Source organism: Talpa occidentalis, unplaced genomic scaffold, assembly GCF_014898055.3.
Source record: "Talpa occidentalis isolate TD23 unplaced genomic scaffold, MPIMG_talOcc4v2.1 talOcc4.16, whole genome shotgun sequence".
Classification (NCBI taxonomy): Eukaryota; Metazoa; Chordata; class Mammalia; order Eulipotyphla; family Talpidae; genus Talpa; species Talpa occidentalis.
Window position 1 is genome coordinate 55,331,220 of NW_023601653.1, and position 11,159 is coordinate 55,342,378.

The 11,159-nt window shown below is 38.8% G+C and overlaps 1 protein-coding gene across 1 annotated transcript in view; it reads left to right on the top strand.

Annotated features, from left to right (window-relative positions):
- SLCO1A2 (solute carrier organic anion transporter family member 1A2) overlaps positions 1–11,159 on the top strand; it is a 96,311-nt gene that overhangs the window by 17,790 nt on the left and 67,362 nt on the right. The window lies entirely within an intron of this gene.

Below are 11,159 nucleotides of genomic sequence, written 5' to 3' on the forward strand. Positions count from 1 at the left end.
ATTTCTAAGTTGTATTTAAGTTAATCTTCTAAGTTGTGACAAATTATTATCATATAAAGCAACAAAAAAATCCAACAGTCAGTGAAATGTGCTTGTCAGTTTAATATAAAAAGTGGGGAGTTCTCAAAGTTCAAAAAACTTAAGTTTCCTTACTTCATATTCTTCTTCAAAGCTGAGGGATACAGTTTGAGGATGTTTAGTAGTTCTAATTATTCCATGATTGTGTGATACAGAGGCCCAGAGATGCCAAATAACTTGCCTACAGTCACACATCTAGTCCGCGTTGGTATCTGGACCACAGTTCATTTTAGACCCAAATGCCTGCTTTTACGGTATATAGTTACTCTGTTTTCATAACATTTTTTTTTCTATGAGATGTTAAAGGTGCTAAATATAATATTCAAAAATTGATTCTCTCTCATCCCTGGGGAAATTAAATGTTATAAGGAAATGTTTTACCTGAGTAAAGAAAAGGAGGGCCTGACATTTTTGGTCCCACTTGATGGTGATGAAACTGAGATTCAGAGAGCATAAGTAATTACTTCTCTGACACTTTCATCTCTCTTCTCTACCACCCTCCTAAAATATTTTAATGAACATTTGTAATGTATCAATATTACCTGTATACTTTTATGTACTTAAATTTTTTATGGAAATTTTCAAATGTATATAGAATTGCAAGTGATCAGCAGATCTCTGTCATATTTCCTCTGTATAACTGCCTACTTTCCTCCCACTGCACACTAGATTAGACCAAATACTAGACACCTTATAATTTTATATGTAATTTTTTTGTGTTATACATATAAAAGATAAAGACATTTTAAACAACACAGGTAGAATACCACTATATTATAACTTAAAATAAAGTTTATAGTAATTCCTTGGTATCATTAAATAGTCCATTCAGTAGTTGCATATTTTTCAATTTATATAGCTAAATTTTTTAATTGGTTTATTGGATATAGAATCTAAAAAAATAGTATTTGCTTGCTCTCTTAGGACTTTTTTTAACATATAACTTTTCCTCCTTTCTTTTTTGTACACTTGATCTATTGAAGGAATGAGGCCACACAGTGTGCAGAACTCCCCACATCCTGGAGTTTTTGAATGGCATATGTGTGCTATCACTCAACGTGTACCTTTCCCATCTGCATTCTTTTCTGCAGGTAGTTTGGTCTACAGGCTTGATCCAATTCAGGTGTATTTTGTTAAGAATAGTCATGTGCTATTTATGTTCTATGAATTGCATCAGGGGGCATGATATGGGGTTCAGTCTCCTCTGTGATGTTCAGATTGATCAGCAAGGTCAGATTTGTCAGTCAATGTCTATTCTTGTTCTCCATCAGCCTTTTACTTATTAGTTTTAGCAATAATTGGTAATAATTTCCTGTAATCATGTTTTATTATAGGTTGCTAGGAGTGCTAATTCAAGTCTATCATTCCTTCTACATTTACAAATTTTACTTGTGCATCATTGAAAATCAACATGCGTATACACTACACTGAGTTCACCAATAAAAATCCAAATCTATCCTTCACTGTAAAATTGTCCCCCTTTTCCTAATTTACCCACCCCCTTTTCCTCTGTCCATTTTCAATTGGGTTATTTGTTTTCATTGTTGAGTTTATGAGCTCTTCATATATTTTAAATATTAACCCCTTGTCTGACACAGATGTATAAATATCTTCTCCCCTTCAGTAGGATGTGTTTTCATTTTGATGCAAGTGTTTTGGCTGTTCAGAATCCTTTTAGTTTGATGTGGTCCCATTTGCTTGTATTTCCCTTGCCATTGGTGTTGTACTCCCAAATGTCTCTAAGTCTGATGATGTCAACGAACTTATTGCCGATGTTTTCTTCTATGTATTATATGGTTGTATCTTATAATCAAATATTTAATCCAGTTTGAACCAATATTTGTGTATAGGGTTACATAATACTCTAATTTTATTTTTTTGCATGTGGATTTCCAGTTTTCCCCATACTATGAAGTCAGACTCTCCTGACTTCATTATAAGTTCTTGGCACCTTTGTTGTAAATTAGTTGTCTATTTATATGTAGTTTTATTTCTGGCTCTCAATTCTGTTCCATTTATCTCTGTGTTTTTATTTATCAATATCATATTGTTTTAAATACTATCACTTAGTACTGTAGTTTGAAAGTGGGGAGCATAATATCTCCATTTTTACTCTTTTTTCTTAGGAGTATTTTTGCTATTTGGGGCTATTTGTAATTTCAGATAAATTTCATATTGTTTCCCAATTCTGTGAATACTGGGGATTTTGATAGGGACTGCATTGACCTGTATGCTTGAGTAAGATGGCCATCTTGACAATGTTATTTCTTCAAATCAATGAGCAAGGAATTCCTTTCCATTTTTTTGTGTCTTCTATTCTTGTCAGGTGCTGTTGTTTTACAACTTCATTTGTACAGCTGGAATAAAATGTACATATTTAAAGTGTACAATATGATTGGTTCTCACATATGTACATGTGCATATAAAGCTCTCACCTAATCAACAGATAATAATGAAAACAAAGAGACACCCTGCTGAATGGGAGAAAATATTTGCATATTATATGTCTGACAATAGACTGATAGACTGATATCAAAACTATAGGAAGCTCATGCAACTCAACAAAAAGAAAACAAGGAACCCAATCAAAAAAGGGGGCAGAAGAGCTAAATAGGCACTTCTCTAAAGAAATACATAAGAAAGGCCAGTAGGCACATGAAAATATGTTCACCATCACTTATTATCATCAGGGAAATGCAAATAAAAACCGCAATGAGATACCCACTTCACACCTGTGAGAATGGCTCATATTAAAAACACCAGAAACAAGTGCTGGTGAGGGTATGGAGAAAAAGGAACCCTCTTAGACTGGTAGTGAGACTGTAGACTGGCCCAGACTATTGGAAAGCTTTGTGGAGGTTTCTCAAAAGCCTAAAAACAGTTTTACCATATGACCCAGCAATTCCACTCCTATGTATCTACCCAAAAGATACAAAGCCACTAATTTGAAAAGAAACCTGCACTTGTATGCTTACTGCAGTACCATTTACAACAGCCAAGCTAAAGAAACAACCTAAGTACCCCAAAACAAATGAGTGGATCAAAATGAGTGGTATATATACCCCATGGAAAACTAATCAGTGATCAAAAAATGTAAACTCATACCACTTGCAGCAACATGGATTGAGCTGGAAGGGATTATGCTAAGTAAGATAAAATCCAGAAGGAGGGCCTCCTCTGGTGGCGCAGCGGTTGAGCACTGGGCTGCGAGGCTGCCTGCAGCCTTTGCAGCGCAGGTTCGTTCCCTGGCCGCTGGCGAGGGTCCCACCGAAAAAAAAAAAAAAAAAATCCAGAAGGAGACATAAATACCAGATGGTGTCAATTGTATGTGGAATATAGAGAAACCAAACAAAGAAACCAAACAAAGGCAAACTAAGAAGTAGCCCCAGAAAGCTAACTATAGAACTGAGGCTACTAGAAAGGGAAGGGAATGGGATGAGAACAAAATTGGAAGGCAGCACCAAGGACTATGTGGATTTCGGTAGTGGGTACACTGTGGTAACTACACTTGAAGGGGGAGATCCCTATCCCAATGTTAGTGCAATAATAAAAAAAATTCATTTTTTGAATGGATAAAGAAGGTGTGTTCTCTCTCTCCTCAGCCATAAAGAAAGATGAAATCTGGCCTCCCATGGTGGCGCAGCAGTTGGGCGCTAGGCTGAGAGGCTGTCAGCAGCTTCTGCAGCGCCGGTTCATTCCCTGGCCACTGGTAAGGGTCACACCAAAACAAAAAAAAAAAAAGAAAGATGAAATCTTGCCATTTGTGACAATATGGATGGAACTTGAGGGGATTATGCTAAGTGAAATAAATCAGGAGGAGAAAGACAAAAACCATATGATTTCACTTACCTGTAGAATATAAAATGGGAGGGGGAGACATTATCAAACCAAAGAAAAATAAACCCTTAGACAGACAACAGAATGGTGGTAACCAGAGGGAAAGGAAGGAGTAAGGAGTGGGTAGGGGGAGCCCATGGATTGGTGAAGGGTGATAGCAGGGTATAAAGTAGTGGGTGTGGGATGATATATTTCAGTTGCTAAGATAAGAAACTGTACAGCTGAAGCCTATATAAAGTTGTAAGGTTACCTCAGTGAAATAATCCACTCCAAAAATCATTTTATATTGGTCAGTTAATATTGCAAACTGATAATTTCAGCAGACAATTTCTTGCAAATTTAATCTATGTTTTCTCTAACTCTAAGCGGCAGAGGCTTGATTTGTGTTTACAAGGTCATGTTCTTGAACTTAATCTTGGGATTGGACTGAACCTCTGGAGAAGAGCCAGACATTTTCAAATATGAGCTAAATGAAAAGAGAGAAAAGAAAAAAGTGTATCACCAGGTCTACTAGAAAAATTACATATTATCTCCTACCAAAGCCACCAAACTCTGGTCGTTGTTATGTATTTATTTTCCTATGGATCCTTCAGAAAATACACAAATAGCCTGAGGAAAAATGTAAAATTTTACAAAAATGTAAAAAGCATGTTTTTTTTTGATATTAATAATTTCATTTATTTTCTAAATTTTCAATAATACAAATTATTGTGACTTTTGAAAAAGGAACAGAACTCCCTAAGTCCTGGTAATTCAGCAACTGTCCCTGCCACCTTTATCCTGAGTGGAAAGACAATACAACAGTCTCAGAAACAGCCAGGAAAGATAGCAGAGAGGAGGGGCCGTTTCGTCCCAGGAGTTGTGCCTGCCACATTCCTTGTGGAAGAAACCACTGGAGCTTGTAAACAGGCTGCAGGGAGCTAGCTACCGAGATAATAATTCCCTCTAACATAGTAATTCATCTCGGTTCTAGAAGTAATTTAAGAGAAGCAAAAAGAGACACAACCGAGGTAGGACCTTCAAGTTGGCACTATCTGAGATTAGCAACAGGCTGTAAAAGATCTTAAAAAGAATCACCATCAACACAGGGCTAAGTTACCTCTGGGATAATCTACCTCACAAAATAGAAGCAGTGAACAAAAATCATAACACCAAAGACCCCAGGGACTTCAGAGAATAGGTATGATACAAGAAAAAGCAACAAAAAAAGAGTGTATATGCCTTCATCAAGTAACAATATGCATTGATATGGACAGCAAAAATGGGCAAAAAATGAAAATAGTCGAGTGGTATTATGAGTGATGATTTTATGCATGTCCTGTAAGAAGGGAAAGTAAATGTGAACCAAACAAGTCATCAAAGCCACAGAAGATACTGGCTCTGATGCGACTTTAAAACATTTCACTTTGTGATCTCAGCCTTCCCAAACTGGGTTCCCTGATCAGTTAAAAGGTGTTTTGTTTAGAGGGATTTGTGGAAACAGTCACATTCAAACAAGTAGGAATTAGGACCACAGGAAATCAAGCAGGGGTCATTATCAGAGGATTTTAATGCTTATGACTAATATGAATTTCCAAAATACAGATGCATTTCCCAAATTAGTGGGTTAGCCATATCCTCCTTCCCCACTGACGACTTCTCAGCATTCCTGGCACACAGAATAGCAGAAGAGCACCTAGGGCCCCTCTTCCTGCCTCAGGAATCTCCCTGTGCTTGGCATTGGGGCCCATTCCAAGAGCTGGCCACCGTGCAGGGCAACTAACTTTACTCTGCAAGCAAAGGTGTAATCGTGCTGAAGGGGATACTTGGCCACATGCTTCCCAAGTCAGATGTTAGAAATATGCTGAAGAGGGTGTGACTGGCAGCTGCCGAGTCTCTAAGTTGAGAGGTGAAGATTACTTTTTCTTTCCCAAGTTTGAGAGGTATGTGTTTTTAATGGCAGGGTGCCTATTGATGTAAGTTGTCTAAGGTGGATGTCATAGGCATAGTGTTTAGGTCATTTTTATCTATTACAAAGAATGAAACCATCTTGACCTCCCAATAGAAAATATGCTATTGGTACTGGATTCACCTGACCTGCTGATTTCATGTTTATTCTGATATGGACTTGTTAAGTCTGTATTAGACACTTAGGCCCTTGAAACAGTAAAAGAATGAACGGTTTATACTTTCTGAGATCTGGGTTATACTGGATGTGAAACCTGAATTTTAAATTCTGTTCCTTGCCTACAATCTGAGTCATATCTCTGCTTCTTCCGGAAAATGAGATGAGAGGTAGGGCATGGTGTTTGGAACAGAGTCAAGGCCTTGCTCCTTGCTTCTTACTTGTATGCACCTGGGGATCCCCACCATCCTAGGACTCTCCAAACTGGAGACCACAGCTGTCTGAAAATGTATTGGGACTCAAAACTAGCTCAATAAATGGAAGTTTTCTTTCCCATCCAATCTCATGTGAGGTTTGCACACAAAGTCTTACAGAATAGCACACTGGATTCTGACATGTTGTTACTTTTCCCAGTGGTGTATATGTGTGAGTTCTCTAAGGGCACACCTTGTTCAGAGATCAACAGACTTGCACCCATGAGGGGACTGCCAGTTTACTGGGTGTCTTCGGGGAACCCCCATGGTGGGATCAATTAACAGTTCCATTTTCCTTTGACCCTACTCCCTCCTTCCCACACCCCCCAGTGTGTCTCTGGTTTATAGTTGCTTGTTGGTTTTGATTTTTACTTTATTATAATTAGTCTTTTTCCTGGTCCTTATTTAGGTTTTCTAAATTCCTGTTATGAGACCATCTGGTATTTTTCTTTTCCTTTTGGCTTATTTCGTGGAGCATCATTAATCCAGTCAATTAATACCTTCATCAGTTCTTGGGGTTTGGGGTCACTGAGTAAGTTTGGAGCCACCATTGTTCGAACTTCATTCTCCTCCAGCATCATGTCCTGAGGGTCCAACTTGAATGGGATCAAGTTGAGGGGCAGGTTAATGGCATTCATGCCCTCTTCCTGGAGCTCGGAGACCTCCTTGACTTTCTTCCTCCAGGCCAGCATCCATCCCTCCGAGTTTCCCCAAGAAGGAGTCATCTTTCTTCCGGGACGGGAGTGGGGGGGGCGACTTGGGAGTGGGGGGCTTAGGGACAGAGGGCGACTTCTTCTGCGGAATGGTAGCCATGGCGGGGAGCAGGCAGCTGCGGGCCGGTTGCACGCAGAGCTGGAGCTGAAGAGAATGCTGTAGAATCTGCCTTAGGACTAAAGTTTTCCCCCTATATAATATTACTGCCCAGTGATGGTTCAGAAGCCTGTTAGTTTTTTAAAATCCTGTCTATATTGCTTTCGTTTTGTATTTAGGAAGACTTTATACATAGGGCTACTATATTTGAATTTTATTGCCATTTGATTTCATGCTAAGGAATCTCCAACCTAAGCCATGACAATGTAACTGGCTCCAAAAAAATATTTCTTTTGGTTATGAATACTGGGGTCCAAACTGACACTAGAGAGGAGTTTTAAATAATAATGTATATAGCCAGAAAATCTCTGATAAGGATTTGATTACTTCAACAGATCCTATCATAATTTAATAGGGTTACCCCTTGGCTGTGCTGCAGTATTACTCACAGAAGAAACATATAATTAAAGTTGAAATCTAGTTATTTCATAACCACTGTGAAAAAGTTTAATCATTTATGCCAAAAATTCCTTTAAAGATTAATGATTTCACTTTGTGCATGTTGATGACAAAACTGCCACACTCCAACTGAGACATTTTTGTCTGCATCCACCTATACTCCTCCTACTGCCTTTCCTAGAGGAACAGCCAACCAAGCAATGGACCCATCAGCAGGGAGAGAAACAGGGTAAGAGTATTTATTTATTTATTTATTTATTTAAAAAGATTTATTTATTTATTTATACAAGCACTGGGTACAGTCAGAAGCATGGGAGGGTGAGAGAATTCAACAGAGCCAGAGCGGGGAACAGAACAGGCAGACTGACGAAATACACTGCTGAGGGGAGCAGCAGGCGAGACAGGAGAGGTCTGTGTGCCATGTGGGACCCTCACCAGGGGCCGGGGATCGAACCGGTGCTGCAGAGGCTGTGGGTAGCTTCTCAGCCCAGCGCAACCGCTAAGCCTTCAGGGGAGGCCTAGGGTAAGAGTATTTATGCTTTAATGTATTTTAAAATAAAAGAATTAAAGATATGTGCTACATTATGTTTTAAGTTGTGGGTGTAAGAGTCAATAACTACCCATCTGAACAAATGCATATGTGTTTCAGATGCTCAAGGCAATAACTGTATTATCTATAAATAGCAGGTGACAGGCAGAGAGGCATGTTCACACAAGGGCAGCTTTTCAAGGACCACTGTTGTCTACTGGTGTTTTTGGATACTGTCCCCACTCACTCCACCCAGTCACGGAAATACCCTTAACTGGAAGGCTCAAATAAAATGTTCAACTGAGAGAGTCCTTTCATCAGATGACCTTACTGAAATCAGGGTAAGGGAGAGAAATATGGCGATAATTTAGATACTGAAAAAAAAAAAAAAAAACAGAGTAGGATTAATTGAGATTTTACTGACACTGGAATTGCAATTACCAGAGGGAGTTACTATGGGCTTTAGGAGGACTCAGCAGCTGAAATTTTTTGGAATTTTATCTACTTGCTATTATCCATCCCTCTTAGCCTTTTTATGTCTTTGCATTTCCAGAGGTACATTCGGAGAACATAGGTCTGGACTGAACAGGCTTGGGGAGGTGTGCAACGTGATCTACAATCTATGAAACACAATGGGGGATCTTCCTTTTTTAAGGTTGTCCTTATGTAAAGGGAAGAAAGACATCAGGGCAGGGGAGGCAGTGGTGGTGGTTCCTAGCAATTAGACAAAATTCTAATAGTTTTGAGCTTTAAAAGCATTAAAGGACTTTGGGCCTCCCTGGTGGCCCATGGGTTAAAGACAAAGCACTATCAAGCTATTTCCAGCCACTACAGCTCGAGTTCCATCCCTGGCCTACCTGCAACCTAACCCACATGGTGCAGCAGACCTCTCCTGTCTCGCCCACTGCTTCTCTCAGCAGTGTATTTCAGTTGATCTGTCTGTTCTGCTCCCCACTCTCTTTGGTGAATCTGCTCACACACACCCCCACCCCTGCACCTCTAGCCTACACCCCAGTTCTTGTATGCATAAATAAATAAATCTTTAAAAAAATAAAGGCATTAAAGGACTTAGTCTTATAGCTCCATATGTTACAGCATGAACCTGAAGGAAATTATGCTACATGAAATAAGCCAGTCACAGAACAACAAATATTGCGTGACTCCCCTTTAAGAGGGGTCTAAAATACTTGAACCCCATCCCAGGGGCTGGGAGGAGGGGGAAATGGGGAGTTGCCCTTAAGCAGGTGTAAAGTTTCTATTATACAAGATGGATAAGTTATAGAGATCTGCTTTACAAAACTGTGCCTATAGTTAACAATACTGTATTGTGTGCTTAGAAATTTGAGAGGACAGATCTTGTGTGTTCTTACCACAGTAAAAAATACAACAAAATTAAAAAAAAAAGCCAACAGGACATTAAAAACAAGACAAAACAATACAATCAAGTAGACCTCTCAAGGTCATACTTAAGAGACAAACACAGTTGGGGACCTGACATCTTCCATAAGATTGTGGGCATCAGAAGTTACCTTGAGTCCCTCTCATACTACCATTGGATTTTGCCCCAAGATTCAATTAGGTCAAAAACTATTGTCTACAAGTCTTCTCTACTGATTTCTAAGTTGCTTGAAAGTGAGGGCTAATTCACTGCCTTTCAGCCTCGTGCCTTGGACACAGTTAGGTACCTTTTTTTTTTAATTTTTAAAAAAGATTTATTTATTTATTTATATAAGCACTGGGTACAGTCAGAAGCGCGGGAGGGTGAGAGAATTCACTAGAGCCAGAGGGGAGAGCAGAGCAGGCAGATTGTTGAAGTACACTGCTGAGGGGAGCAGCGGGTGGCAGGAGAGGTCTGCGCGCCATGTGGGACCGTCGCCATGTGGGACCGTCGCCAGGGCGGGCGGGGATCTAACCAACGCTGCAGAGGCTGCGGGCAGCTTCACAATCCAGCGCTCAACCGCTGCGCCACCAGGGGAGGCCTGGTTAGGTACCTTCTTACTATAGGTTGATGATTAAATGCAAGGGCTTTGAAGGCTGACCATTTTGGCTTGAAATCCAGGTTATGTGGTTTTGAGCAAATGAATCTCTCTCTGACTCTCTATCCCTTGCTTGTAACACTACATAACAACAGCTTTCTTGTTTGATTATGTGATTATTAAATGATGATGCAGATATAGCATCTTGCACAGTGCCTGAACACTATAAACTTTCCATATATGTCAGTAATTTTATAAAGAAAAATTTTAAATCATCTAGTATATACTCAATAAAGAAACAGAAAATATACATAAGCAAAAATATTAAAACCCAACCAATCTCATCTCTCAGAGATAATAAAACGCAACATTTTGATGAAAAGCCTCCAACACAGATTTTCATATAGATTCAAAGTGACCCCCTATATCATTCACAACCTTTCTGTACCCCACCTTTTGTTATTGATAACCTGCTCTGAACATTTTTCTATATCAGTAATGACATTATAATTTTAAATTAGCCATGTTTTATTCTACTGTGTACTATGTATAAAACAAACAACTCCTGTTGTTGAGCATTGGTTTTTATTCTATGATTCTTTTTGTATTTAACTGAAATACAGTACTAAATAATTACTGAAACAAAGCAGATAAATATTCCTTTGCACATTCTTTAGTCTATAATTTGTTTCTTAGGTTAATCTTTTTTAGAAGTGACCATGTCAAAAGCTATATAGATTTTTAAAGATTTCCTACCTACCAATGAATTGTCACTAAAATACTATCTATTTACACATCCATCATCAGGGAATGAAAAATATTTACCAGTATAGAGTATAAAATAGAGCTTTGAAAATTTGACATGTAAAAAACACCTCATTTGAATTTTAAAATTCATTTTCAATTCAGCCAGTACTAATAGCATCTCTTCTGTTCTAGGGATGAAGGTAGGGAAGTAGGGGAGGGGAGAGGTGATTCAAAGGTGAGGGAGACAAATGAATCTTTCCTTTGATGGAACTTAAACTTGAGCAGACTTAAACATAGGAAAGGTATGGTCAATTTAAATCTATTTACATTAAGCATGTGGTGACCAGGAATATATTACAGGAATT